At 53.0% G+C, this 24337-nt stretch overlaps 1 protein-coding gene across 1 annotated transcript in view; it reads right to left on the bottom strand.

Annotated features, from left to right (window-relative positions):
• Nucleotides 1-19191, bottom strand: part of TNS3 (tensin 3) — a 268396-nt gene extending 249205 nt beyond the window's left edge. The window contains exon 1 of the mRNA XM_020289931.2: nt 19052-19191. The gene's annotated coding sequence lies outside the window, so the exon portion shown is untranslated. The remainder of the gene's footprint in view (nt 1-19051) is intronic.
• Nucleotides 19192-24337: the final 5146 nt, after the last annotated feature.

The following is a 24337-nucleotide window of genomic DNA, read 5'->3' as shown; positions in this document are numbered from 1 at the left end:
GCGAGGAGAGGACAGGGTCCACACCTCCTCCCTCTGCCGCCAGCCCCAGCTCTGGCCCCCCAGGGCCAGCTCTGCCCTGGTGGCCATCCTATGGCACACTCCCTTGTGTAGGACACTCCAACTCAGAGCACCGGCCCACGCCCTCCTTATGGGCTTCAGGCTATGTCCAAGAATAAGGAGAAGGGGTGTCACATGACCTCCTGGAGCCCTTCCATGGACATGGGCATGGGAAAACCAGCCAAAAATCTCCCAGAGCCCAACTTCCATGTATATGGATTTCTTATGTCACACCTCAAATGCCTTGTTTAATGCATACTTAAATAAATATATAGACATGGGGATGCATGTTCAGATTTTTAATAATGGAGGTGGATGACTTCCCCAAGGGACTGTAGAGGCAGCTTCACAACATTCAGTCTTAGGAGCTGCCTCACATCATCTTGAGGTCCATGCAGAAAATGGAGACCTACAGACAGGGGCAAGGGCTGGACAGGGCTAAAACCAGGGCCAAAACAAGCCAATCTCCTCCTGAGAGAGGCCAGCCCCCAAGCCCTACCAGCTCCGAGGCCTCCATCAAGGTCCGGGGCATCCTGGGGCCTTGTCTATCTCCGCACCTGCCTCCTTCCACTCCCCCACTCCAGGCCCAAGCTCCAGCACGCCTTTAACGAGATGCACGGAGAGAGCTGCTGTAGAGTAGGACGAAGGACTCAGAGCCTCACATGCGCGTGAGGCCTTGTTAGACTCTGATTCTAACAAACCAGTGCTCAAAGTCATTGTTGAGATAAATGGCAACTGGGCAATGCCACTAAAGAGTTACTGTCACTGTGGTTATCAAAGTGTGTTTTCTAGAAAGTGCATACACATAAGTGTGCAAGGTAAAAAAAACATGTGGGATCATAGCCGGAAGAAGGGGTTGGAGGCAGGAAGGAAAGGAAGAAGGAAGGCAAGGAGGGAGGGAGGGAGAGAGGGAGGGGGAGGGAAGGAGGTATTAGAAGCAAGTGTTTCAGAATCTTAATAAATCTTAAATCTGGACAACGAGTTTTACCACTGTATTCTTTCTACTTGGGGAATGTTTGAAAATCTTCACCATGAAGGAGGAAGCAAGTCAGACTCCTTACCGCAAGAGTAACACTCGGCCTTCACACGTGTACGCAGCTCGGCTCCCCAGGCTCCTGCCATGCCTTGCTGGAGCTCACTACCACCTGTGGGACTTTCTTACACTAGCAAAGAGAACAGTAACAGTAACAGACCTCTTCTTGCTCCTGCTTAAGGCAGGCAGCACAAGAGCGAGACCTGAGACCACCGCCCTGCCCTCCACGCTGGAGCTGGTCACCTTGTGCAAACCCTGGTCTTCACGTTCAGGGTCGAGCACCCGATGGTCTGATGAGGCTACAAATGACAATCCACACACATAACATCCGGTTTGAAGGGTTACATGTGGCCCTGAGGGCCAGCCGTGGCCTCCAAGACAGGAAGCCCAGTCTAGACCACATGCCCACTGAGGCCCCAGGACTGCCAGAGCAACCCATACCAAAACAGCTCTTATGCATCACTTTTATGGTCTGAATGTTTGTGTTTCCCCCAAAATTCCTATGTTGAGCCATAACCCCTAAGGTATCAACAAGAGGTCAGTTTTTTAAACAAAATTTTCTGAATAACCAAGCATAATTGACAATGAAAAACATGGCCACAATATTTTTCTAGCAATTCCCATCAGAGGGTGGAATCCATTTCTCAACCCATGAATCCAAGCGGACCTCGCTTGGGTGGCTAGAATGGAACCCCAAGTGCTGCCTGCAGCTTCTGCCTCTGCCCTGGGGGACCCGAGACCAGCCTGCTCAGAAGCAGCCCAGGACACAAGGTCATGCAAAGAGAGAGGCCTGGCTGTGGGACCTCCCAGCTGGGCCCAGCTCCCAGCCAGCTGGAAATCCATGGACACAGCCCAGGGGACCGAGACTGCAAGAAAGAACGCACCTTCCTCTAAACCACTAAGTCTTGGGGTGGTTTGTGTCACAACAGATGCTGGTTCCATCACCATCGCACACTGAGAGTGGCCTGCAGAGTCAGGACTCGGTGCAGTCCCAGGCTGGTGGGGAATCGAGGCATGGCGGCTTCCAGTTCAATACGGAAACACTTCTCCATTTTGGCAACAATGGCAAAATCCCCTGTAAGCGCCGCCACCCAGAGAAGCAGTGGCCGCTGCTGGGGCAACACACAGCAGAACCACCGCACACTGACCCAGCTGGTGTCTCCTACCTGAAGATCATCTCAGAAATGGAAAGGCCAGCCCATTTTCCAATGGGGTTCCACAAAGAATATCTTTATCACTTATAGTTATTTTAAATAGACTCCAAAAAATGAAATTAGAATTATTTGGTGGACAGGAGAAATGCTTGAATGACCACACCCTTTAGCCCGGCCAGATGCCTGCTACTGCAGTGGGCCACTGGGAAAAACTTTCCAAGCTGGCCATGTGGACATCCATGGAGATCTGGCATGACCATGGCTTTTTCAGTGGAATCCCTAACTGCACACAGAACAGGTCAGAGCAGTCTCTTGGCTGTGCATGGGGAAGAGACTTGTCTCTCTGATTAGCCTGAAGATGGGTGAGAATAGCATAGATAACTTCAAGGCCTGTCACTGTATCAATACTTCGCACAGGGAAGATGGGTTTCAGGACTGGCCAGCTCCAAGAGTGCTTGGGGCCAGTTCAACTCATTGACCAGTTGCATGCCAAGCCACTGACAGGAGGTGGTAGAGCCAAGACATGCCCCTCCTCCGGCTCTAGGCCCGGCCTCTCCTGCTATATCCTGCTTTGGCCATGTCTTTACTGTTCATGTCCCTAACAGCTACACCAGTTGACAGCCAGCAAAACTCATGGGCACCACCCTGGGCCAGGCCCTCTTCCTGGGTGCATCAGGGTCCCCCAGAGTGACTGAGGCAGACTGAGGGCTCAAGGCCAGGAGATGCATGGGGACACGCCAGAAACACAGAAGCCACTTCTGCCTGGATCCTCCTTCAGGGACCCTCATACCTAAGCCAAGGAGGACAAAGGTTCTGAAGCCAATAGTCTTACCAGCTAGAGAGTGAGACAAATATACAAGAACGACTCCCTAGCTGAGAGGCACCCTAATACTTTCACTATCATCTCCTTGGATACTCACGATGAAAAATGACCCTTGAAAGCTTCTGTGCCGGCTTTCAGGTAGAAAAGCCTGAGATACAGGGAAACCAGCAACGAGCTCCTGGGTCAAGGGCCAGTCATGGGGCAGGACTCACCGGCAAGACCAGGTGCCTGCCTCTACTGCCAGCAGGCCCTTGCCTGCAAAGGACACCAGCCCTGTCCTGAGGTGACCAGAAATCACCCCCAGGGGCCCCTCGAAATCGACTTGCAGAAACCCGCCCTGCTTCTCCAGGGAATGGCACCTTGTTTGGCACTAGCCATGTGGCTGGCAGTGTGTTATCTCATGACAGCCCTGGGGTGAGGCCACCAAGCAAGGCGGATGCTGTTGGTGGCTCTTCCCATACCCATTTGCCAACCAGGGTAAATCTACCACTCCCCTGCCATGGTCACAGTCTGGCCCCGATGCCCTGCTGTGATAATTCTATGTGTCCCCTTGGCAAGGCCGTGGTATCCAGTTGTTTGGTCAAACATTGGTCTAGATGTTGCTGTGAAGGTATTTTTAGATGAGATTAACACTGAAACCAGTGGACTCTGAGCAAAGAAGATGACCCCCACAATGTGGGTGGGTCTCATCTCATGAGCCGAAGGCCTTAAGAGAAAACACTAAGATTCCCAGGAGAGGAAGGGATTATGCTCCAGACAGCCTCCAGACAACGCACTGTACCTAAAGGGCTGCTAGAATGTCCTGCAGGTTTCAGACTTGTCAGCCCCCAAAATCACAGGAGCCAATTCATTCATTCATGCATATATACATATATAAAATATATGTCCTCTAGGTTCTGTCTCCCTGGAGAACCCTGATGGTGAATACCCCTAAGCTCTTGGCCACCCCTGTTCACCTCTTATTTTCTACACCACCTTTCTCTGCTCTGTGCACATGCAGCCTTCTCACAGCTTGGGCCAGGTGTACATGTGGCCACCTGCTGCTCCTGAGCTCTAAGGACCTCAACTCCACTTCGCAAGAAAACACACTGTCTGGCACACAAAAGCAGCTCGCTCTCCATCTCTTTGGTGAAGAGTAGGAACTAATCCTCAACCAGTTGAGCTGGCTACAAAAGCAATGACCTCCAGAAATGTTGCTTTTTCATTCCTTAGGGTAATAAACCAGTCAGTGAAGGACAAAGTTAGATGTGAACAAATGCTGAAAATAATGCACAAATTTGCCCTTGTTAGCACCAACCTCAATTTCCAACCTTACACTCTGCTGGGTTTCCTAATCTTGGGCAAGAATTCACACTGGGGGTTCGTGAGCTAGAGGGAGTCCTCCTAAGCAGGAGGACGGGAAATGCAGCTTGTTCCTCCCCGGCCTCCGAGAGGCTTTGGAAGAGCAACCAGCCAGTCTGATAGGATGGTATGTGTGAATTATTGCAAAGCCGCACAGACCTTTAAAGATATCTGATTCAACAGCTCCACTGGGGCTGGTGTTACCTACCAGGAAAGGATTACCCTAGACGAGTGGTTCTAAACCTCGTCTGGCCCCAACCCAGAGTGTCTGATGCAAGAATCCAGGTTGGAGCCCAAAACCAGCATTTCTAACAGATCCCAGAGGGTACCCACGCTGGTCTCAGGACCTCAATTTGAGAACCATTGACTTAAGACAAATATCCAAAAACATGGGCTCCCTCTCAGCAGAGGCTCCCAAACAGCTGCCTGGCCCGGCAGGTGAGCCCAGAGCAGGTATGTGTCACCTGGCTGTGACACCAGCTACATCAACATTCCCATGGAGGCTGCATAGGATGCTCCCCAAAAGCATTTCGGAGTACTGTTACGGAGTTAACTAAGGTCTCAAGAAAGGCAAACTGAAAAGCATTTTTGTTTTCCTGGCTTTATAAACCATGTACAGAATAAACAAAATAAAATTCTCTCCTGTTCCACTCCTGTTCCACCCTACCCAGATAAGAGGGATTGATAAGTAACAATCTGATTATTTAAAGACAATAAAATGGTGAAGGGCTACCATTTCATAACCCCTAATATGATAACGGATTCAGGCAAAGATCATCCTTGGACATTAAAATAACTGAGTAAAAGTTGTTAGGAAGCAGTCTGTAAGGTACAAAGGGGAAAATGTATGTTGACAACGAGGGATCAGGTAGTCTTAACCAGGCGGTCAAACTTAGCTGGCCAACAGTGGAACAAACACGTCCTGATATGAGGCAAGCAGAGGTACCTAACACATGCGCAATCATTTCGCAAAAACTGCTCATCCTAAGTCTAATAACAAGAAAATAATCAGACAGCCCTAGCACACTGGCTCATGCCTGGAATCCCAGCACTTTGGGAGGCCAGGGTGGGAGGATCACTTGAGGCCAGGAGTTTGAGACCAGCCTGGGCAACATAGCAAGACCCCATCTCTACAAAAATAAGAAAAATTATCTGGGTGTGGTGGCACGCACCTGTAGCCCCAGCTACTTGAGAGAGGCTGAGGCAGGAGGATTGCTTGAGCCTAGGAGTTTGAGGTTGCAGAGAGCTCTGATTGAGCCACTGCACTCCACCAGCCTAGGCCACAGAGCAAGACTCTGTCTCAAAAAAAAAAAAAAAATCAGATAAATCCACACTGTGTGACCTACAAGGAAGCTAGCCTGGGCCTGTCAAAAGTCATGTGCAGGAAAAAGTAAAATTGTCCCTATTTTTGGATGACATGATTATCTACATGGAAAAATCCCAGGGAACCTATAAAATTTTTAGACCTAAGAAGTAAATTTACCAAGGTCACAGGATACAAGATAAATGATAAATATACAAAGTCAACTGTTTTTCTTTTCTTTTTTTTTTTTTTTTTTTTTTGAGACAGAGTCTTCCTTTGTTGCCCAGGCTAGAGTGAGTGCCGTGGCGTGAGCCTAGCTCACAGCAACCTCAAACTCCCGGGTCCTGGGCTCAAGCAATCCTGATGCCTCAGCCTCCCGAGTAGCTGGGACTACAGGCATGCGCCACCATGCCCGGCTAATTTTTTTCTATATATATAGTTGGCCAATTAATTTGTTTCTATTTATAGTAGAGACAGGGTCTCGCTCTCGCTCAGGCTGGTTTCGAACTCCTGACCTTGAGCAATCCGCCCGCCTCGGCCTCCCAGAGAGCTAGGATTACAGGCGTGAGCCACCACGCCCGGCCTTTCTATATACTAGTTTTTCTATATACTAGTAATGAGCACATAGACATAAAATTAAAAATACAAGGCCATTTACAATCACTTCACTTGGGTGTAAATCGTAACAGAACACATATTGGACCAGTATGCTAACTATAAACCACTTTGGGGGACAATTGGAAAATCTGGGTAAGGACTGGACATCATCACCTGTTGTCACACAATCAATTTTAAATTTCTCAGTGTGATCATAGTCTTGAAGTTGAAGGGTGTGGGAAAATGTCCTTGTCCTTAGGAAACATAGGCTGAAGTATTTCTGGGTGCAGTTTATAATGTGGACAACCTGTTTTCACATAAAGACAGATAAGCTAAATGAGGCAAAATGGCAAAATAATAATAATAATAATCAAATGGAAATGAAGAGTATACAAGAGAGTTCACTATATTCTTTCAACTTTCCTAAAAGTGGTCAGCCCCTGACCCAGCCTGTGGAGCCTCAGGATGCCCGATCCCTCAAGCATCAGGGCCCCCCGGCCCGACACCTCAAGTCTCAGGACCCCCAACCCGTGGGTGACAGAGTGACCCCCCACACACACAACTCTTGGGTCCTCACCACCCTGGCTGTGCTGCTCGGAGGAGCCCCTCCATAACTGACATCAGAAAGGCAGGGACTGGACCAATGCCACACAGATGACAGACGCCGAGTGAACCTAGGCACCAGCTTGAATCTAAACCTGGTGGCCCTACAGCCACACCGCCTCCTTTCTCACTGAAATGATCAAGATTTGGGACCAGAGCAACGTGGGCAGGGACAGCAACCAAGTCAGTCCCTCTCTGCATCTATTAAGAGCACTGAGCTTGGCCGGCTGAGAAGAGGGACAAAGGCTGGCCAGGTCTGGAGTATTTTGATCTCTAACATGCGGTTCTGAGCATGACATGAATTCGCCTGTCAGCTGCCCCCTAGAACGGCAAGAGAAGCTGAGTGTCCGCCCCTGTGGCCTCGCCAAGACCCTCCACAATGCTGCCCTGACACCCAGCCCTTGAAAAGTCGGCCCAGGAAGCCCAGTCTCACTCAGCAAAAAACTAAGCCTTGGACTCCAGAGGGCCTGGGGGTGTGAGCCCAGGCTGCAGGGGAGAGCAGCAGGAGGCCGGGCGGCAGGAGGCCGGGCGGCCCAGCAGCCACTGACAACGTCCAGTCACCCTGGGGGGTGCAGCGGAAGGACCCAGGGGCTCGGGAGCAAAGAGAAGGGACAAGCAGAGTCTGGGTCCGAGAAGCGGGACCTGGCCCCCCTGCCCTGCCTCGTGCACGCTGAGACGGGGCAGCTGTTTCGCCTGCGTCTCGGTTTCCCCAGTCTGTGAGGGTCGGATGCATCTGGGACTCGGCTGGCGCGGCGAACGTTAGCCGCATGAAAGGGATGAGTGAGTGAGTGAGTGAGTGAACAACGGAAGGAACAAATGCATCGCCCCACAGGGCCTCGCGCACAGTCGGTAATTCATGCTAGCCACTTCCCTGCCACCGCACCTCCCACTCACAGCAACGGGCCGCCGGTTCGGAGCCGACGCTGGGCCACTGCTCCTTCACGCAGCTGGAAACAGAGCAGCCTGTATGGAAACCCGGCAGATGTGGGGAGGCCCGGGCAGCCACCACGTGACACCGTGCCGTGTGTCCCACCCAGGGCCAAGGCCAAATGCCAACTGCTTGATACAATGGCCCTGCAGTGCGCTGCAGCCTCTCTGAGGAAGGACAGATGGATCTGCTGATGGAGTGACAACTTGCACCGGACACACTATCTCCCCACGAGGCCGGCGAACAAAGCCCGCAGTCTCCGCAGCGCGGCCCTCTGTCACTGCGCCCATTCCTCATCCCCGCCGCTATCTGAGCAGCTGCTCATCTGAGCAGTCAATGTGCTTCCAGGCACAAGCATTAATATTACACAGATGCAAACATCTCTCCAAAACTTGGCCAGAGCTTATGTGCACTCAGTCCCAAACACAGAACTCGCGGACGCGATCTGGGGAGCCTCGGCGGAAGCAGATAAGGGGGACAGAAGACTCTTTTCTCAAGACGAGTCTGATGGATGCCCCACATCGTTCTAAGAACAAGACTTGCATTTACATATCAGACAAGGGATCACACATTGCTGGTGGGCCTGTATCAAGACTGGGATCCATTTTGAGAACAAGACAAAGGAAATAATTCTTGCCATTTTTCAGTATGGATATCAAAGAAACAAACCCCGCAACACATTCTGTCCACAAAGAATATTCTCTTGTGCTACAAGAAGAGTAAAGCTACAGCTCCGTAGGTGCAGCTCTTGTCTGGGAGCCTGCATGGATTCCTAGCAGGCCAGTGTCATCAACTTTCAATAACGTGACAACATGAAACACGCTGGCGGTTTTCCAAGGAAATAACAGTAGACTGGGCTCAGGTCTCTCAGATATGGTGTAAAGGGCTCTCTTCTGAAAGTAAAAAGAGTATGTTGCAAAGCAAAACTCCAAGAAGAAAAATGGTGGCCCTGAAAACGTCAACGAAACCCTGGGAAAATGTGCCGGCATCTCCCTCTCTCCTAGTGAGAACCCACATCTAGAATGTCTCTGTCAGGGTGCGGGACTGTCCCCTCCTGCATGCCGGGCTGGCACTGGACTGGAGGGCCAAGCCCCCTGGCTGCCCAGAGGGTGGAATGGAGGCTCTGAATGATGCCACACCTTGATCAAGGACACATAGCTAACTCTAAGCTCCTTCCAAACCTCTCATCATATTTAAAAAAAAAAAAAAAAAGCAGCAGCAGCCTTGGTTCTTGTCCTTGGACATATTCAGATTTCAGTGAGCACAGAGAAATATAAACAAAAATTACGCGACCCGATGCAAGAGCATGTGAGCAGATGAAGGACACGCCTAAGTGAGCCTCAGGACAGAGCTGGGCCTTGGATGGTCAGTGTCCCACCTGGGCCACCCAGGGGACCCAGCCCAGGAAGAGCTCAGGAGGCCCACAGCCTCACCCCTTCCAAGGTGGTCTGGGGGGAGTTGAGGAGGGACAATATGCAAAATGCTCCTTTTGGGTTCACAGCTCCTCAAAAGGGTGAATAACTACAGGAGAAAGGAAAGGAATAGCAAGGACACCTCATTTTTTAAGAAGGCCTCAGGCACACAACCTCACTGGGAAATCCTAACAGCTCTTTAAGGTCTTGAATATCAACCCAGCCCTCAGCACACCCTCAGAGAGGTTGGGGACCATCTCAGGGCCACATGGAGAGTAAGTAGTAGAGGCAAGACCGGGTACACCTTGGTCCCTGGTCCCTGCAAAGCCTGTTCCCTTCTGCTTCACTTCACACCCACCCCCGCACCCCACCCCCGGGAAGGGGGCGCGACCAATCTGTCTCCAGCAGGGCCCGAGCTAAGGCCTCCCTCTTGTTTGCTAAAAACCACCTGGCACGATGAGAGCCGGAAAAGCTCACAGGGCTGATGGCAGGCAGGACACTGTAGAGAAACCGGTGTGTACAGATGAAAGGAGAGGCAGTAAGTCCAGGGGTCAAGGGGACGCGGGACAATAGAGATCACAGCTGGCCAAAAGGCTTTGTCAGCTCTGGGCTCATTTGCCCAACTCTTGGCACTGAAAGCTGAAGCCCGGGTCTGTCTGGAACTCAGCTGGAACGTCATTGGTTGCAGAGCTGAATTCAGCACCAACAGGTCCCAGCTGGACACTCACCAAGAGTCTTGGTCACAGGCTCACAGGGCCAAGGTCAGCACGTCTAGCCCCGTCAGCATGCAGCTGGCCACAGGTCCTGTGCTTGCCCTTGTGCATGCTGTCCCAGGGAGCCACTGCAGACAGAAGGGCTAACCCCGGCTGTGACGACTGAACTTGGCAGGAGACCCAGCATCTCCTGCCCCTGCAGGTCCTGGCAGCCCTGCCCTTGCCCTTGCCCTTGGAACCCAGCGGTAGAGGAATGCAGCTCCCCAGGGCAGAGGGGCCACCTCACTGCTGGGTGTGAGGCTGCACAGACCTCCCCAAGGGCTACCTGAAAAATCAAACAGGCGACCAGACACCTATAGGCTGGAGCTGAAGCAGAGCTGGCATTTTCTGCAAGAAGAAACATTGACAACAAGCATTGACTCTGAAATAGCCAGCCCAGCAGCCAAGGAACTGTGCAGAGTGTGGCTGTCAATTTAGGGCATTCTACAAAGTCATTATAGTCATTAATGTGAAGAAGATACAGAAATACAGGAAATGCTTAGGATGGGCTACAAGTTTGGGAAAACCATCAGCATGGTATTAATAATTGTATACACACTATGCTTCTAACACTGACCCCTGCACACACCTAGATGGGAAGAGGAAAAGTGATCATGTGTTTTGTTACAGTGTGAGAACAGCGAGCTTCTTAAAAGTGCATAAACACCAATCAAGTTGTTATATTTTATCCAATAATAAACAAAATGCCTTAAAAGTGCACATGCTCTTAGTGATCATCTATGTTTTGGATTATTCCTATTTAAATGGAGGTAGGGGATTAAAGAGCAACATCCATGGACTCTGTGTGTTGCCCGGGTACCTATCTCATCCAGTTCCTCATCAGCATAACCTGGTGAAAATTACATTCTTTCCTGTGGGAAACAGAAAGATCTCCAGGGGATACACAGGTAGTTGCCATCAGGCCTGCCCTAGAAATCAAGGGGCATGTGTGGCCCAGGCTTTGGGAGAACATTTTTCAAACTATGTGTCCCCAGTGCGGGCTGGAGCTCCAGAAATGAGGCCCACCCTTTAGGAAAGGGGGCCAGGGCCCCAGCCCTGCAGCCCTCCCTGCCACTCCTCCCAGACCCTGGCCAAGTGCCTTTAGTATTCTTTATGCCAACGTGCCTTTGTTGGGGGCCCAGGAGCCCACCAGCCTGCCACAAGCCACAGGGGCAATACCTTCCAGCTTCAGCCACCTCATCAAGCAAAGCTCTCTCCTTTGCAGGCTGCAATCCTGGAACTCCCCATGCAGACTGTCTCCACCTTCCACCTGGGGACCCCACTGCCACCCCCACACTTGCTCCCACCAGCCCACTAGGTCGGCAGGTGCTGGCGGCAGGTCTGTAAGCCCTGCTGCTGTAAACAGCATGGAGAGCTGACTGAGGCTCTGCCACAATGTTCCTATTAATAGTTTAAAGTGGAACAAGCCCTGTCTCCTCTTTCATTGCCCTCCACCTTCTGCAATCACCCGCTTCTACTCCGGATCACCCCAGGCAGCTCCTGCTCCCCAAATGCCTCCCGGATTTACTCCCTCACCTCCTTCTGCCCAGCATCCCCTCGGCTGGAAGTCGGGCCGAAACCCCCACACAGCAGACTCTGCCCCGCCCGGCCCGCGAAGCCCCGAGGAATCGCAGGCAAATGTAAGGATGAGTCTCTCTCCTCCTCATGCCTCCAAACCTGACCGATTCTGCAGATGCCCACGTTGGCAAAGACGCCGTAACTGCGGTCCAAGGTGTTCCCAGGAGGAAAGAGAGGGCCTGCTTATTGCCTTTCCTGACCTGGAATTGTGAACACATTCTCAGAGGGTAAAAATTAACCAGCGTCAGTCCACGAGGGCATTAAGGCCGTGCTCCAGCCGCGGCTGGCCTGGCCAGCCTCATGGACTCATCAGAAAAGCGGCCCTGCTCCAAGCGCCTGGGGGCCCGTATGGCCATTCAGCAGAGTCAAACCAAAGCAAGCCGGGCTCTGGGCTGTTCCCTCAGAAAAGCAGCCGAGGAAACCCTGAGTAATTGCACTCATAGATCATAGGCTCTGGCATGTGGTTCCCAGACTGAACCATTTATCCAAATTAAAACCATTCTCCAGAAACAAAATCAGGCCCTTTTAATTGAAAATAAAACCAAGCAACCCCAAAAGCTCTTTATTTTTTTTAAATGAAAGACATTCTTCCTGCTTTCTCATTCCATTAATCACTGAGTTTACACAATCTGTCAAAATAGCTCAGGAAGAAGTCGCCCCCTTCCTTCTCCTGCGGGCCTGGTCTTTACCCTGTGGGCAAAACCATGTTTAGGACAGTGGGTAGACACCGTGAGAAGCCAGTGGGCACCCTACATCTCAACCGCGATTTGACCATATAAACCTAGGGGCTCCAACAACTGTGTATTCACTTCTGAGCATACACTCAAAAGAACGGAAAGCGGGGACTGGTGCCCCCGTGTTCATAGCGGCATTACTCACAACAGCCAAAAGGTGGAAGCGACCCAAGTGTCCATGAACAGGTGCATGGATAGATAGCAAGATTCGGTGTGCGTGCAAGCACACACACACACACACACTCACACAATGGAATAGTATTCAGCCTTAAAAAGGAGGGAAATTCTGACACATACTACAACATGGATGAACCACGAGGACATCACGCTAAGTGAAATAAAGCAGAATGGTGGTTGTTAGAGGCTGGGGGCTAAGGCAATAGATAGTTTGTGTTTGATGGGTACAGAATTTCAGTTCTGCAAGACGAAAAGGGCTCTGGAGACAGACGGTGGTAAGGGCTGCACAGAAGTGTGAATGAACTCGATGCCACAGAGCTATACACTTAAACAGGGTTAAAATGATAAACTTCATGTTATGTGTATTTTACCACAATAAAAAAAACAGTTTGTGTTCTTTGACCTCAAAAAGCCTGCTAGAAATCCTTCCAAGAACAGGACTAGCCAGGACTACCAAAAGATCTATGTGCAAGGATAACACAGGATGTAAGTGACCGGTGGACAAAGCGTGACGTTCAGACATTTGGTGGCACCCACACACACTGGAGTGTCCCACTGACATCAGCAGTGGTATTTATGCAGAGCTATTCGCAAATGGGGAAATGCTTATATTGCCACACTGACTTCCAAGTACAGGCTACAAAATAATGCATATGGTATGATCTCACAGCAAACATATGGCACACAAGCCAGCTAAAATATTAACCTCTGGGGTGGTGATATCAAAAGGAAATTTTTCCTGCTTCCTTAACATTTTTCTATCTTTTCCAAGTCTACAATGAGCACACAATACATTAAAACTATTTTATAGAAAAATAGCCAAAAAGCAAGTTGGGGAGCAAAAACACATCCGTTACTCCGCAGCCTTCTGCTACTCCCTGAGTAATACAGATTACGGATTCGCCTCCCTCCCAGGTGCACGACACGAGAAAAATGCATTCCTAACCGGCTTAGAGCCCCTCCTGCCTCCCTTAGCACCCAGCCCTGCCCAGACATGTGTGCACAGGCCCCTCCCCCGCCCCCACCACTGGCCTCTGCAGGTCTCTCCAGAGGAGACAAACTGCAGGCACACCTGTCCCCAATCATTGAGAGAAACTCATCGATCACACCAGCCTCCCCTGTGTAACCCAGTGGTCACACTGGCTCCCTCCAAGAATGGGGAAGTGGTCTCCAGCAGGACCACCGGGCGCTCTTCAGGCCCCTGGGGCCATGGAAATTCAGCAAGACCACAGTGGCGCTGGCCCAGAGCCAGCAAGCAGGGAGGGACACCAGAGAAACAACGCCCCACCATGGCGCCCACTCTGAGCTCAGGACCTATGGAGGTATGACATCCCGGGCTGCAGGTGAGGAACGACAAAGACGTCACAGTGACATGGGGGACCTCCCGGGACAAAGAGTGGCTTTGCCTCAGGTTTGTGGGATGCCAGAGCCTGGCCTATTTCGCTGCCTCTCAGCCTGAACGAACCTTTGATCTACCTCCCAAATGGCCAGTGGAGGGGGCGCCCAGGGAAATCTCTGAGAAAGGTGATGGATTACAAAGTGGAGAAGAATGCCAGGACCAGACTGACGGAGCCCTTTGTTCGTGAAGCCAGCCCGGGCGCTCCAGGGAGGAATGTGCACAGCCCGGGTCGCAGACGCCCGGCTAATGGCCCAGCGTGGCCCCAGGGCCCACTCGCCACCCGCTCTCGGCAAGCCAGATGTGAGCCTGCACCGTTTATTGTGCGGCTCCAAGTAAGTGAAACGCTACACACTGCAGCTGGGCTCCAGGGCATGGGGAGAGCGCGCATTCCTGAATCCTCTGGCGAGAAATAACCAGCTCCGGCGCTGGGTCCCTGGAGCAGGGCCCGGGCTCTCCCGTAAAAAGAAAAGCAACTGCAGACAGCACGGAAGGGCCTTGCCCAGCCACTTCCCACAGCACTTTCTTTCTTTCACCACTGCAACTGGTGCGTTCTGGTGAATTCGGAGCATCAGGGAACTGGTTTCTACTTTCCATGAACCACTGCATGAACTCTACATACAAGAGGCGCCCGCCACACTCCGTTGCTGCCAAGACACAATGGAAGGAGGTGACAACCTTTCGTCCACCTGGAAGTGTCCCCCAGTGCCAGGGGGCGTGGCACAGCAAGCAGCAGGGCACCTGCACCCATACCTTCTGGGCATGGAGAGTTTGCTGCTTGGGCGGCTGAAGGAGGGATTCCTGAAGGTGTCTTCCGATATCTTAAAAACAGAAACGAAGCCAGGCCTGCAAAGGGCATATTAAGTGCTATTATCTCGCCCTAAAAGAGAAGAGGAAGAGGAAGGGCAGCGACTTACACGCGCCATAATTAGAGCTGAGGGAGGAAGGAAGAGGAGTAAAGGAAGGCAGCCCCGGGCGAGGAAGCAGCTGGGCAGGCGCCCTGGCCGCGCAGCCCCCAGGCCTTGGCTCCAGCAGGGGCTGCGCCAGGGGTGCGAAACCGCGCTCACCCCAGTCTTGGCAAGAACGCCAAGCAGTGCTGACAGACCTGGATTCAAATCCAAGACTTGCCATCCCCAGACAGGGACAAGTTACTTAAGTTCAGCGCCCTCTTCCAGGAAAAGGTTGGTTGCAAGGTTCAGCGACAGTCAGATCTGGGACAGAAACATGCCTGAGCCAGCACAGGGGACAGAGTGGCGAAAGGAAGGCGTTCTTAGCCATGTTATTAGGCTGGGAGCCAGCAGGCTGCTTGCAGAGGGCTTCCAGGGCTTCTTTAGGATAGAGTCACGGACAGAGAGAGTCTCCCCACGGGGTGGCTCTGAGGAGCACCTCCCTGGCACAATCAGGGAATGTTCCACTGGAGGGAATTTTCTAGATCACTGACACAGAGTCCTTCAGGATAATCTTTCATTCATTTTGTCCATTTGAGACAAAACACATTATTAGATTACTGCCTTCTTTTTTAGAAAATCAGCATAATTCTCTTTAGCGTCTAGGAATCATTATGAGGACCATCAGCAATGGTCCCCTTCCTTGCACAGTGGGGCATTCTGAGGCTGCTCACCCCTGCAGGGCTACATCCCCAAGCTGACAGACCCCCATCGGTCACCATCACTGGCCTCCTCCCTCCTGCCAGGCAGAGGCAGACGCCAGCAGGGGTCTGGGGCAGCAAGTGAGGGGCCCTAGGCAGGGCTGTGCAGGGCCAGGTGCACAGTGGGGGCCTGGGTGTCCCCAGAGAGCACATAGTAGGTCAGGAGATGTCCTAGGGCCTCAAGGAGGCCCTGCCACTTGGACATAAGAGACACTTCAGAAGACCCCAGCTGAGCACTGTGTCCCATACTGCAACGGTGGGGCCGCACAAACACATTCCTGATTCACGGAGTACAAACAGAAAGCTCAAGAAACTTGCAGATTCTAGTTTTTTGCTTTTACAAGAAACAAAGAACCAACCATACAGTGGGACATGTGCCTGTACGAGGACTCGACACACTTCAAGATTCAAAATGCTTTCTGAATCTAGGAGAAGTTCACACACGCCCAGCAGCACTGGGTAGAAGCAGTTTCCATTACTCCAGTGTTCAGAAGCAGTGAGGCAGCGCGGAAACAACACACCCCTTGTGCGCAACAGGCAGCAGTTTAAATGCCAGTTCCACGTGGAGATCCCTGCTAAGAGAGCACGAAACACCTCCTTCTCTGCTTCACCACGAAGGATAACTCAAGTAACTGTTCTGCGTTTTGATTGTTTTTAACACTTCTGCTAACTGTGAGGAACAATTAACCGACTAACCAGAACCCCTCATTCTAGCTCAACAGGGACATCTGCACAGGACTCTGGATAGCTGGGGCTGGCTCTAGGTCACTCCAGTCACTGCTTGTAGGGACTAGCTGATGACCCCCTTGCTTACCGGGGTCCTACAGGAAGGGGGTCCTGCAGGAAGTGGGGCCAGGGCCCATGCACCTCCTGGAGAGCAGCAGCCCAGGCCCACCCACCGGCTGCAGCTCCCACCGCATGGGGCAGGCCCACAAGACCCACCCACAAAACAGGAGCCCCCTCCCTGAAAGGGACTTGGGGGGTGCCGTAAGGAGGCCTCAAAGCCTCAGTTCTAAAGCACTCAGTCAGCAAATGCCTGGCCTCCTAGTAGGTGGCAGGATCTAAACAAAGCTTTCTGTACTCATAGAAACAGAAAGTTCTCTTGTGGGGACGCCCAGCACCTCTCCCACGTAAGTTCACACACAGGGTCATGGGGAGGGAACAACACGAGGCTTCCTCTGGACATGGGTGGTTTAGAACAGGCTGATCCTCAGGAAGGAACACGGCACATAGAGCCAGGCGAAAGGACCCATTCAGACCCCTAACTGTTCCTGGACTTCAGAAACGTTCTTGGCGTTTTACTCATCTGTAAAATGGGTCTTCGTGTGTGAAGCCCTGGACAGACACAAGCTGCGCCTGCCAGAGCAGCCTCTTCCACTCACTGTCCTTGCCTCACTGCCTCCTCCTCTGGTGGTGTCTGTCCCCATCAGCAACACCTCCGGCAGCCCAGGAACATACCTTGACCTCGTGCCCTTTAGCTCCAGAGTCACATTTGCAGGTAGCTCAATTTCAAAACATTGCGAGCCAAAGCGACACTTTGTAAAAAGCCAACCAATTTGCTTTCAGGAATAGGCAGTTCCCTGAGGGTACTACTTTTTCTATCTTCTTGGTGGTTTTTAAAGAAATAACTCAACTGAGCTGCTGATAGCTTTGGCAGCCTCGGCTGAGGAACTGCTGTCTGGACATGCATCAGAATCCAGTCACCAGCCAGGCGTGCTCCCTGGTGCGGTGCGGCAACCAGACAGGGCGCTGGAACCCCGCAGTCCCATCCTGGAATCCTGGGCTGCACCACCACTGCGATTCATCATCTTGGGCAAGTTATTTAGCCTTTCCATGCCTTAGTTTGCTCACCTATAAAATGGGGTAATAATCCCAACTCCCTCCAAGGGTTGTTATTTGGGTGAAATGAAATTGATGCATGCAAAGCACTCAGCGCAAGCAAACACTCAATCAGCACTCCTTATAACCCTGTTACTTTGTCTTTGAGGTCACTATTATTAATACTTTGTTGGAGGTCAGGAGTCAGGCTGGCCTTCTGCCAGCTCCCCAGTCAGCTCTGATGTGCAGAGACCTGCTGCCAAGCCCACCATGGCCCGAGCACCTAGCTCTCCCTCCCGCAGTGGCCTTGCCCTCCCACCCCCAAACAGCGGTGGCTCCCCACCCCCTCCCTGCCGCTCCAGGCCTCCGCACAGAAAAGCTTTTCTTAATACTTGTTGATTGATTTGCAAATATAACCTGGCAGGCCCCAAAGAGGGAAGAACCAAAATCACAAGGACAAGCAAATCCCATACAAAAGGGAAGGAGCTCAAGCACTTTAAAAAATGCATATGCACAGACCAGGAGTCTCAAGCAAATATACCAAAATGTCAAAGAGTTAGCAGTGACGACAATGTCAATACAATGATAATTTTTGCAGTCATACTTTTCAGTACATTTTAAATGTCCTCATGCAGAAAGTAGTGAAAAAAATTAGGGAAACCCACCTCGGAGGATCAAAGCTGTGACTGGGCCGCAGGGGAGCCCGGGGCTTCCCGGTGGGTTATGACCACCCTCGGCCCTGCTCTCTGCTGACCCCACAGCCTGGACGGTGGTTTTTGCTTTTCAGCCACTTAGGAGAGGCCAGGTCACCTTCTGGCACAGTCCGAAGAATGCCGGTGGAGCTCCCGAGCCTCTTCCCGCCACACAGATTCTCAAATCACTCCAAGCAAAGGGCTCCCGGCTCACGCGTCAGGCCCGGGCGCCGCAGCGCACAGGGACCCCTGGGGCGCGGGGACCCTCCCTCCTCTAGCTTGTCAACGACAGAGTCGGTGTGCCAGAAGGCACGTGCCACAGGTGGCTCCGGCCTGGACGCCCCAGTTCCTCCCCCATCAGAAAAAAGGAAAGAGGCGCAAAGGGACCCCCCTGCCTCCCACCCAGCAAAGGGAAAGGGAGCGAGCCTGACGCACCAGGAAGTTTGCCGGGAAAGCGGGAGAGAGTCTCGAGCTTGCTCACTGCAGCCACCGGCTAGGCTTTCCGCCCTGGACTCCCGGACTGAGGGAGCGAAGTCCGCTCAGCCCCGACTAAGACTGCAACAGTGCCACTCCGGCCCCTGCCCGCCGTCCAGGGCGCCCGGGCGCTGCCGGCCCCGCTCCAGCCAGCCGGCGCCCCAGCCCCTTCGCCAGCCCGGGCTTAGCCAGTCAGCGCCCCGTCCCCAGATTCCGGCCGAGCTAGCCCGCGCTCCGGCCCCTGTCTTGGGATTCCAGCCAAGTCTCGGTTTTCTGCGCCTCCCAAACCCCGTGCCCGCGCACCCTCAGCCCTGGTCTCCGTGCGCCCCAAGCCACAGTCCCCCCATGGCCCTGTCCCCGCGTCCCGAGCTCCCGCCTCCGCGCGCCCTGAACCCGCTCTCTGCGCCCTAGCTCCAGATCCCTGCACGCCCGGAGCCTCGTCCCCGGGCCCAGGGCGCAGACGCCCGCGCCGGGCCGAAACAAAGAAGACAGCGGCGCGTGGCCGCGTAGATCCCTTCCCCGGCCCCATACCTGGGGGAGCCCGCGGCGCGGTCCGGCAGGACGATGGCCGCAGCGAGGCTGGGCGCCGAGCAGCGCGCGGGCGGGCCCGTCCTCCTGGCTGGCGGCCGGCGCCCGCGGCAGGGCCCCCTCGAGGCGGTGCGGGCAATCGCCACGGCCCGCGCCCGCGCTCGGCCGGCTGGTCACCTGGCCTCCTCACCCTGACTGTGGGGTGCGCTTCCAGGTGCAGGTCGCCAGGACACCCTTCCCTGCCGAGATGCACCCTTGGGACTTCCCCCCCTTCGCTGGCTGCAACGGGACCAGGAATTAGACCCATTGAGCAGCCCAGGTTCCAGTGTTCTGGAGATTCGCTGGTTTCAGGGCAGCAGAAATACCTGGGGAGACAGGTTCAAGTCCTGGTTCCTGCACAACCAGTTCATTCTTTCCTTCAGCGCCTATAGTCACGGTGTTCTCCGGGGGCAAGACCTACCGGCCCACCTGTAGCCTACAGTCTGTGGGGGTCTGCATAAGAAAAGCAGCACAGCCATGGCAAGAAAGCCCAAGGTACCTTGGAAGCCTTTGGCAGGTCCAGCTAATGGGGGGGAGAGGGTCAGAGAAGACTTTAGAAGTCACATGACTTCTTAAAATGAGCCTGGACAAATAAGCAGAATTTAGCCAGGCCAGGGACACACAAGAGAGAAGATCCCAGGCAGAGAGATTCTAAGAGGAGGAAAGGTCTAGAGATTGTCCATCCCCAAAATTCAGATGGCCCTGCACTCAGTCCCTTAGCCTCAGTTTCCCCATTTGTGAAATCTGGGGAATGGACAACATGCTCTTGAAGGTCTCCCTGTAAAACACACACAGTTCTGCAGAAATCAGAAGTGCTGCTCCTCCTGGGAGGTCACAAAAGAAATTTCATCAACAGACATTTCCCACCACACCCCCAGCATCCTATGAAGAGGGACATAGATTTCTTCTGATGGTCTTAGAGTCCCATCCGGAGCAGGGCTGAGGCAAGTCTTGGAGCGCAGTTACCAAGAACCATTCTGGATTCGAAACATGATGCCCTAACCCACCCCCAGCCCTGGGGACCACACATGCCCCTCCTGCCCCTGCAGGAGAGCTGGGGAAGCAGGGAAAATCCAGCTTTTCCGAATCGTAGAGAAAGGGAGCAAGAAAAATCACCCCTGAAAAAAAAAAAATATATATATATATATATATATATTTTTTTTTTTTTGAGACAGAGTCTGGCTCTGTTGCCCAGGCTAAAGTGCCGTGGTATCAGCCTAGCTCACAGCAACCTCAATCTCCTGGGCTCAAGTGATCCTCCTTCCTCAGCCTCCCAGGTACCTGGGACTACAGGCATGTGCCACCATGCCCAGCCAATATGTCCAGATAATTTCCATGTCCAGATAATTTCTTTCTATTTTTAGTAGAGACGGGGTCTCATTCTTGCTCAGGCTGGTCTCAAACTCCTGACCTTGAGTGATCCTCCCACCTCGGCCTCCTAGAGTGCTAGGATTACAGTGGTGTGCCACAGCGCAAGGCCTGAAAAGACTTTTAAAAGCAGCCAGCAGAAATGGAGGCAATAGATCCAGAGTCAGCTGACCTAGGGAGGGGACATGCAGCCAACCCTGCACCTCATCACTGGGGACACAGAGCATCAGCCACGCTCTGAATCCACTCCCTCCATGCTACGAGGGACAAGAGCTGCTCTGGGGGACTTGGGACAACCCCTGCAATGCTCTGGAGGGTAGCATTGCTTCTCATTGAAGACTCAGCTCATCCTCATTCATTCCCTGACGCAGAGTCTTCCTGAGCACCAAGCCACAGGCCCTCAGAGATGAGACAGGCATTTTCCTGCCCTCTAGGAGACACCAGCCAAAGAGAAGACAGGAAGAGTCAGAGGGTACCAGGAAAGAAGCCATAGGGGAGGGAGGGGAGAGGGTCACAGCCAGAGGACCTAGAGATGGTGGTGAGGCCAGTCCTTTGTACTAATAAGGAAACAGTCTCTGAAACCCTGGATAACTCCCAGCTGGTTGGGGCAGAACATGCTAGGGACCCAGGACCATCGGGCCTCAAAGCTACTCTAACTTCTTCCCAGCTGCCTGCTCACCCGTCTACTCAGTCGTTGCAGCAAATCATCTCTTTGCTCATGCATCCCTTCCACTAGGCTGTGGTGACCTTCAGCCTTGGAGCCAATCACATGCTACCCAGCTTGCATCACAGCAAGTGTCACAACGCCGAATCCATGTTGCCTGAATGACTGAATGAATTTGAACTTCACGAGGTGTTAGGATACCTCTTTGCAGCAGATAACACTGTAAGTGTGCCCAAGAGCTCTGCAGGGCTGGGCTTCTCTGTCCTGTCAGGCAGCCTCTCCTAAAGTCTCCCCACACTGCCACCCCCACCCGAGCCAGATGGCCCCACCACCCCCACTGCCCTCCCTGGGCACAGACACACCCTTGTTTCTGGAACAACCATGACTTGGGTGCCCTCTCCAGCAGTGTCTGTCATTAACTCCCTGGCAGTGTCCCAGTAAAGGAGAAGAAAAACCGGACTCCGGTATTCCCATGTGCTCTGCGGCAGCCTGCGTGCCACGCCCCGTCCAGAGGCACGTGCAGGGCAGCCTCTGGACACCCAGCTTGGACCTGGAGCCCTCCCAAAGCTCTGCTTCATGGTGCCCTCCTGGGCCCAGGGCCTCCCCACTTCACAGCCCTTGAGTTTCCAAGAAATTAAACAAAAACAGGGCATGAGTATCTGAGAAACGGAACGTGCATTTTTCCATGCTTAGCCTTCCAAAAATATCTCAGATTTGAAAACAAAAGCCTCAAACCAATTTAGCTGAAGAAAAGGAGCCATGTGCCAAGAGTGGCCTCTCCCTCCCAATGCTCCAAGCAGGGGAGGGGGCTAGTCAGGGCAGGAACCGCCCTGAGCCTTTCTGCTCAGATTCATTCTTGCTCCTGCCCCACAGAAGTTCTAGAAGATTTTTTGGAAGCTTGTCATTGCCGTGAAGATTGTTTTCACCATGGCAAAATTCTGATAATTTTATTTCCCTAGATCAAGGGGAGTATGTGAGCAATGACTTGGCTATTTTTCTCATTTCTTATTTTCTTTCACTGAAAATTAATATTTTCCAAAGACCCACTGGAAGAGGTAGCATGAAACATCATCCCAGATGGAGTGAGATAGCTCTGCAACGTTGTAAGAGAACTGCAGAGCTGGAGTGTGAGCACCGCCTGCATTTTGCCTTAAGATACCGAGTCTCTGGAGACTCTTTCTCCTCACCCTCTCCTCTCTTCCTTCTCTCCCCAAACACACACATTCCCACCTGCAACTCGACAATGTGGGCTTTGCACACTTGCCAGGCGTGGCTAGGAGTGCCTCACATTTTCGGTGTCCCAGAACCTTTTGTGAACCTGTGCAACCTTGGTGCCTGTGATGATTAATTTTATGTGTCAACTTGACTGAGCTAAGGGATGCCCAGATAGCTGGTAAAACATTATTTCTGGGTGTGCCTGTGAGGGTGTTTCTGGAAGAGGTTAGCACTGAACCAGTAGACTGAGTAAAGTAGAGCTACCCTCACCAGTGTGGGAAGGCTCCACCTAATCCTTCGAGGGCCCAAATAGAACAAAAAGGCCGAGGAAGGGCAAATTCTCTCTTTTTCTTCTTGAGCTTAGATATCCATTTTCTCCTGCATGCAGACATTGGTGCTCCTGGTCCTCAGGCCTTTGTTCTCAGACTGGTAGTTATTATTCACACCAGCCTTCCTGGTCTCCAGCTGGCAGACAGCAGACATAGGGCTTCTCAGCCTCCGTAATCATGTAAGCCAGTTGCTATAATAAATCTTCTCTTCTACGTATTTACATATGTCCTGTTGGTTCTGTTTCTCTGCAGAACCCTGGCTAATATAGTATCCTGTTCCGCAAAAATGCACTGGCAGGCCAGCTTCCGCCAGCACGGGCCCTGGGAGCACACTGCAAGGACACAGATTCGCCCCGTTGAGCTGCAGGTCGGGCTCCCAGGACGTGGGCCCTGAGACAGGACGGGCGGCCTCTCGAGAGCTGCGTTCACCTAACAAACTGCGAGCCTGCCCTCAGCCTGCGCCTGCCCGAGGCGTCCTGCTTCTGGGGTCTCTGCAGTGAGAAGCCAGAGCCTGAGTGAAGTCACAGTTGGTCGCGCTGGGTGGATCTGAGATCCCAGAACCTTCCAGCTGGAAGAGCCTTTAGCCTCTACCCTCTGTGCCAGGCTGTCCCTGTCACTGGCCCTGACGCATGTATGTTGAGGATGGCCTCGCTTTGTAAAAACCAGCCCATTCTGCGGAGGAATAGCTCTGCCTGGCAGGAAAGCCTTTCTCAGAGAGCTGTGACACTACCATGAGGCCAAGACATGTCACCCGAGGGCTGTGAGGCACAGGAGCTCCTGGAGGAGCTGTGCACAGCGGCATCTGCAGGGCAGAGGTTCCCGGGGCAGGCGGCTGCGGCAGAGCTCGGTGTGGGTGCAAGGGCAGCGCCTGAGCCTGTGCCAGGCATGTGAGGAGGTGGCCGGAGGGATGGAGACAGGAGGTGACAGCACCCACAGGAGACTGCTGGGAGCCTGGGCTAGAGAGACAGGGAATGTTAAGCTCAAGTCTCTTGAATTCAGGTAGATTTGAGTAAAAGTCTTGAAGCCTCCCCACAAACACATCTGCAGGCTTCAGTTTTCTAATCTGTAAAATGGGGCTGTTCAAACGGAAGCCACGTGGTCTTTATGAGGACTGGAGAAGTTGCCGGCCTGAAGCCCTTAGCGCAGTGCCTGAGGCGTAGGGACAGCTGAGCCAGGCTCAACCACACCAGGTTTGGAGGTGGGACTGAGAGAGGCCAGCCGGGCCAGCCAGCCTCCAGTGAGGCCCTGGTCTGGGAACCAGCGCCGGCCCTGGGGGCTGGTGCCTTGGGGAACTCACTGGAGTATGGACCAAAGCAGCTGGACCATTGGCTTGGGCTGTGGGGTTTTGCTTTGATTTTTGCATTTAAGTAATCACGAGTTAGAGAAGGGAACATGCGCACAGATGTTGCATGTCTGCCACTTTGTGGCTAAGTGACAGCTGGGCCCCTGTGAGAGCCGGCCCTGCGGGCTCCTCTGCGCCTGTGCCCTGAAGGGCCTCTTCTCCCCTGATGCCAGGTTCCCCAGGTTCCGCTGGGAGCCTGCCTGGCCGCTCCCCACTTCTCACGGGTATGTCTTCCCCTCCTGGCCTACACTGTCCCCGACTCAGAGCCCAACACATTTTGGGAGTGATTTTCATCCCTGTAACCCTCCTCCCTACCTCTCATGCCATATACC

This window comes from Microcebus murinus, chromosome 9, assembly GCF_040939455.1.
Source record: "Microcebus murinus isolate Inina chromosome 9, M.murinus_Inina_mat1.0, whole genome shotgun sequence".
Taxonomy (NCBI): domain Eukaryota; kingdom Metazoa; phylum Chordata; class Mammalia; order Primates; family Cheirogaleidae; genus Microcebus; species Microcebus murinus.
The sequence above is the reverse complement of the archived record's forward strand: the minus strand, read 5'-3'. Positions and strand labels throughout refer to the sequence as shown.